This window comes from Haemaphysalis longicornis, unplaced genomic scaffold, assembly GCF_048455015.1.
Source record: "Haemaphysalis longicornis isolate Haplotype H1 unplaced genomic scaffold, Haemaphysalis longicornis Haplotype H1 scaffold_7, whole genome shotgun sequence".
In the NCBI taxonomy this organism is placed as follows: Eukaryota; Metazoa; Arthropoda; class Arachnida; order Ixodida; family Ixodidae; genus Haemaphysalis; species Haemaphysalis longicornis.
The window spans coordinates 107342999-107349009 of record NW_027526422.1 but is presented as its reverse complement, the minus strand read 5'-3'; the positions used below and the strand labels follow the sequence as shown (position 1 = coordinate 107349009).

The 6011-nt window shown below is 42.8% G+C and overlaps 1 long non-coding RNA gene across 1 annotated transcript; it reads right to left on the bottom strand.

The window, feature by feature from the left end:
* Positions 1 to 805: 805 nt before the first annotated feature.
* Positions 806 to 5780, bottom strand: LOC144146792 (uncharacterized). Its single transcript, XR_013317706.1, has 5 exons — positions 4952 to 5780; positions 3556 to 3697; positions 3217 to 3376; positions 3007 to 3129; positions 806 to 2516 (listed from the first exon to the last, which is right to left on the bottom strand). It is a non-coding gene; the product is annotated as an uncharacterized LOC144146792 (long non-coding RNA).
* Positions 5781 to 6011: the final 231 nt, after the last annotated feature.

Below are 6011 nucleotides of genomic sequence, written 5' to 3'. Positions count from 1 at the left end.
AGTTCGCTCCAATAAACGTGTTTCTCATTCAACACAACTGCATCGTCCTTGTCTTCGTGACAATATGTAAATGTAACCTACCAGCAGACAGTTTTGATCACTATCTGGATCCACATAAGATCCACTTAGTAACTGGAACTTTTTTGCAAAAAAGTTCCACTTATATATTTGGAACCGTGTTCCACATACCCTGAAAATGTAAGTGGAACAGTGCACCACATATTTTTGCAGCTAAATTATCTGGATCGGCGTTCCAAATAAAAGTATACGGATCACTGTTCCAAATAAACGGGTAGTGTAAGTTACTGGAACACTGATCCACGTAAAATGATTATGGATTTATCCGGTGCGCCGTTCCAGGTACCTTCAGACCAGCTATTTATATAAAACGGTGTTCCGATAGACGTTGAGAAGCTGTCTGTGGGACTCCACTTTTCCAATATATCTGCTTTCCTGTTGGTATAAACTGAGGTCATTTGCCAGGCTGGCGGATGCATTGGTATCAGAAGGAAACCGCAAGCACCATTCTAACGCAGCCTTGACATATGGCCCACAGTGATACCAACAATGGGAAAACAGAAACCGCCGCAGCAGTGTGGTCCCTGACAGTTCCCAACAGTTGCCTATCGGAGCACAGTTCTATATAAAAGCTGGTCTGAGATACCTGGAGCGGCACACAGAGACTTTGACTTCACCCGCCGCATCCTGTTCTGGGTTTTGGCTGCATGTAAAAGAAACAAGACTCGCATTAAAATACATACCAAACCAACTATTAGCACTGACACAATGCTTTTCAAAACACTAAGCAAATTTTATTCGCTCGTATTATTGCGTACATTTGAGATACGGAGACATATCTGTTCCCACTTGGGCAGAAAATGACCAGCGTACAGGATCAAATGCCAAAACGATATCAAGTGACCAAAACGATCTAAGTGGCATTTTCCTATTTTCGCTAATATTTACCATTCTTTTTTGCTAAAGAAACACGGGTAATAAAGATGGCTTTAAGCGCAACCGCGTCACAAACAGACTTGTACATCTACCCTCGCACTAACTCAAAAAGCATTACACAACAGTGAACAGAAAATATGCTGTTTTATCACATGAAATCAGGTACCGCAAATGCGGAAGTACCCACAGCGCTTGCCATACCATGTTTACGCATCCCGGTTCCAAAACATGCAGTTTGCTATTAAATTGTAGGGAAAAGCCAAAAATACAAGCCATACACGGTTGGATTATCACAAGACCTGCAAGAGTGTAGGAAAAGAACACCGGAGCCAATACTAACACTATAACATTTGCACAGAAAAACTTATCGGAAGCATGTGGCACTATTGCACAACTAAAACACACCATATATCAATATCAAGCTAACTGTAATATCAAGCTAACTGTAGCCAAAACCGACTATATACGCGCCCTGAAAGAGCCTTTCACTGAAGCCGCGTTGCTTCCCCGACAATATGTAGCTATTTAAAATAACTTATCCAAAAAAAAGCTCATAGCACCCAGTGTGAATCTTACAAAATTTTACAAACCAGATAGCTCGGAGCATGTTACGCATTTTAAAATTTAACAAGCAGCCTAACTCTAAAGACGTTATTAATTCCCTCAAGAACAATTCAGACATCCCAAATAACCAAGCCAGGTAGCGTTGAAACATACATGTAACCAACTTTACCAAGCGAACTTGGAAGCATTTTTCCAGCCGGAACATTTATCTCAGGTAAAATTCACAGTTGCGTGCTATACAAACCCTACTATCATGACGACAGTATGCTTGTGACCAAAGCACTGCCTCTAACAAGCAAGAAATGCAACTTAGTCCAAAGTAAACAACTTTTTCAAACCAAATATGTATATTTCGCATTCTTCTAGGGCTTAGGTGTCAGCTAAGATACAGTACAAAAATTGATTAATAAAGCCCCAAACCGTCTGTGTAAATAATTACTCTCACGTTTGCATCCATCAACAGCAGCACTGCCATGGAAAAAAATTTCGAGCTGCACTTGAATAATAAAAACGTTACAGTGCAGTGCCATTAACTACATTAACAGAGTAACAGAGTAGCTGCAAAGGCAGCCTGCGCTTTGTGCCAATGAAAAATTGCAAAGGAAAGCACGACTTCACTTTTGCAATTGACATGCCGCTTGCATCTACCAATAATTTGAACCACGACATATCTTTCCGAATAGGCTTCACCGTCTAACAATAATTTAAAACCCCAAGTAGAGTGACCACATCAAGTCTTTCAACAGAGCCTTCAACTTAAATGACACCAGGCCACTGTTAAATGGCCAAGAACTCTCTGCAAAAGTCCCAAGAACTCTCCAAAGTCGCATAAGTTTCAGGAGATTAAGATGAAATATACGGCGAGGAGGATGACAACATCTTGATGTGACAACGCAGGCGGAAAATCCATGACGTGTTTCTTGCAGACAATATTTACGCTGCCATTTTCTTCTCTCAAAATAACTGGACCTCGAGAATAACTGGACCACGTCATGTACCTTTAAGGAAGGAAGAAGAAAATTTTGTTAGACGATGGCTTTAAATGAGTGAGTTGCTTAGGATACCCCTTTTATAGCACAGTAATCGATTGAAATAGCGATTTCTTGGTTTCCTTTCTGGGAATGCTGCTAACAATGTACAAACAATATTAGCACAGACTGTCAATGGCCGTTCTCTAATTCTGGAAAGCAACCGCACTGGGCGTGGCCGTGGTGCCGTATTATCACAGCAGCAACTCTCAATGTGAAAGCAAAATGTTTGCAAAACGTGAATGCAAAATAATAGTTTTTTTTTTTGTCCACATGTTGCAGCATCCGAAACAGGCTGAATGTGAAGGTATTTCCCAATATTGGAGTTCACGATTTATTTTTAACAGTACGATTTTGCTACAAAGAAAACTACCACAAATTCAGTCCCGCAAAAATAAAATGCCAGCTTCAATAAACACTACCATAAATTGAGTCCCACAAAAACAAAATGCCAACTTACCCAACTAAAATTGAGATGCAGGCGTTCCTGGCAGGGCCTCCTCGGAGTGCATTTCCAAGAAAGTTTTGCCAACGTGTTCCCGAAAGCTCTTACTCTCGTTTTCACCTACAGGTCAAGTTGTCACTGAAATGGTGGTCCGAAACCATTACGTATATTGCAACTACCTAAAAAGGGACCATCAAAGTTCCAGAACTGGGAGTGCGTACTTACTTGTAGAATGCAATGATTTCATCCCGTACAACGGCTTTCATGTGTTTCCTTTTTGTGAACACACGCCTTCAAGAACGGTGAACACACGCCTTCAATAACCAGGAAAATGGCAGTATGCATTCCTTGTTCCATTGTATTAAGTCCCGGTCCGCCCTATTTCCTAGAAAATAAAAACAGTATAAAAATATCGAAGCATAAATTTACGCTTCCCTCTAAGAAGGGAGTACTACAAGATCTCGTACAATGCCTGATTAGTTGTGCTAAAATTTATTTTGCAGCACGAGCCCTGGTAACGTTTTCAGGCGAAACATAAAAATATTTGAACATTTTTAGGCTCACCTGTCATTGCTCCATGCGGTGTGGTGAACGTCTGTATAATACGCAACACTCAAGGGGCACTCTTTCGTGGCTTTATGACTTCCACAATGCATTCATAATCTGCCACACTTGTCACGACGACGCCTCGGCGTGCCGAAGATGTCTTCAGCCACAGTGAATGACACAGCCATGATTTCAGAGGTATATGTAAGGAATGGAAATAATTCGTTTTAATTTCTGTTCTTCAGACAAAGGAAAACAATTGTCGCAAACTGCCAGTGTAGAGACAAATGTCTTCACAGTCAGCCATCTGGACAGGTTATACAGATCGAATACAGAATGTAGCAATCTGCTTTCGCAGTATATTTTCTAAGTTCAAGGAAGCACGGAAATGGGTTAATGTTGGGTGCACATAGTGATGCAAGAACTTATCACCTGAGCGTTGTCGGAAATTATTTCGACTCTCGGGTTACCACCGACATTGACGGCATAAAAATGCAAGAGTGGCTTATTTCTAACGCGGTTCGTGAAGTAGCAACCACTAATTATGGATATTGGATAATTATCCTGAAGTCTCAAGTTACCACTGACATTAACAGCATATAAACGGCAGCACACTTTCTATATACCCGCTGCGTGTTTCCACATTTCTTCCCCTCTACAAAAGAGACGTTGTTACTGCGGTACTGCTAAGACAACAACTGTCCCTTCCATTTCTCTACACTTCAGGCAATGTTATTTAAAATAGATCATCTCAATTGGTGAAAGGAATTGGAAGAAACATGGAACATAAACATGAAACATGGAATCATGGAACAGATAAACGTAAGATGACGCCTTGAAAACACATCAACACAACTCGAAATAGCGTCTACCTTGCGCGCAACGGGCAAGGTCGAAGACTCCCGGTCTGGTAAGCACAGTAAATGCATTCTACTCAGCAGACTAACACAACGCCGCAATTACCACGCAAGTTTTAAAAATACCAATAAATATAAGGACGGACACTCCGACAAACTTGCTTGGAAGTTGTACACTTGAGCACGCGCGATTATCGCGAGCGACTAACCCGAGAAGATTCGCTACCGCAGAGATACACAGCAACCGTCAATATACAACTAAGCAAAGCCACACAGTAAGGGAAAATCCAATCATGAACGCGCAAACCAGCAACTTCCTTATAGCAATGGCTAACGTACGCAGTCAGAAATGTCCAGCCGACTCTGACCCACGAACACGGAAGTTTTGGTAAATTACGGCTGCAAACGTTTCTCCAACACAAAATGTTACACGCCGCGACCACAAGCATGGACGACACACGAATAACGGGCAGAGAAGCGGTATGTTTATCGGACGCAGTTAACAAGGATGTCACTGAACAACAACCGTTACCAGAACATAAATAAGCAGCACTGACCTTTTTTGCGCCTCCTGGCAAAACTCCACTTCGTCGAACAGGAAATACAGCCCGGGGATATGAAAAAATTCCCAGTTGCACGCCGCAATCAACCCATTCAAACTGCTAACGGGACGGCGGTAACGGTTCTCGCCAGCGTGACCGAGAATTTCTTTAGTAAATATCAGGCGCATCGCACGAGCAATTGAGAAACCCGCTTGGGAATGCCACTGGTGGCGCTGCATGCGGAAGACCATAAAATTAGCGGAGGGAATCTTGGAAGATGGGAGCGCTGCTGTCGTTTAAAGTGTTGACGCAGTCCCGATTTTCATCCGTCGTCGTCGTACCCGTTGCAGCCCCACTGTACCGTGAATCAACGCAAAAACAGCTCTGCCGTGCTGCTGCTGACGCATGCGCATGGAATGCGCTACTGGAGTGGCGGTCTTTTCCTCATGGCTTCGGCAAACTTTCGTTCTCGCGGAGGCTTTGGCGATGCGCCCCCATAAGAGCTCATACAAACTCGGCATACGTGATGGCTTTTATTTGATTCGGAAAACGGGCATATGCGTCTAAGCGGACGTTTACGCCCGCTGAGGCCGAAACAAAGCTCAGATAATAGCCGCGTTAGCGCGTAAATACTGGCTAAAGTTGTTTCTCGCGGAGGGCCGTGAGTGCGTGCGATATCCGAGCTTAACTTTGGATGACAATTTCTGCGTTACTGTGAACAATGAACGCAAAAGGGCGTGGCTTCATTTACTGTTTTTCTTGACAACAAGCCTTTCCGTAGTCAATAAAATATACTGCGCCGCTCTTAGATACCCACGTTATATAAAGCTACTTACAGCTAATTAGCGAGTAATAATACATCGGCCCGTTTCCCAGCCCTTTTCCCTCCTGAACACCAATACCAGAGTCCTTCAAAGTATTGAAGGACTCTGCCAATACTATAGGAAAACAGCAACTGGGGAAGCAGCTGGAGAAGGCGGATCATTCAATGAACTTCAATTACTATGACAAGACACAACAACAGCAAGTTAACTCTGCGCATTTTTGCCGTATACTGCACAGCAAAATTAGGAAT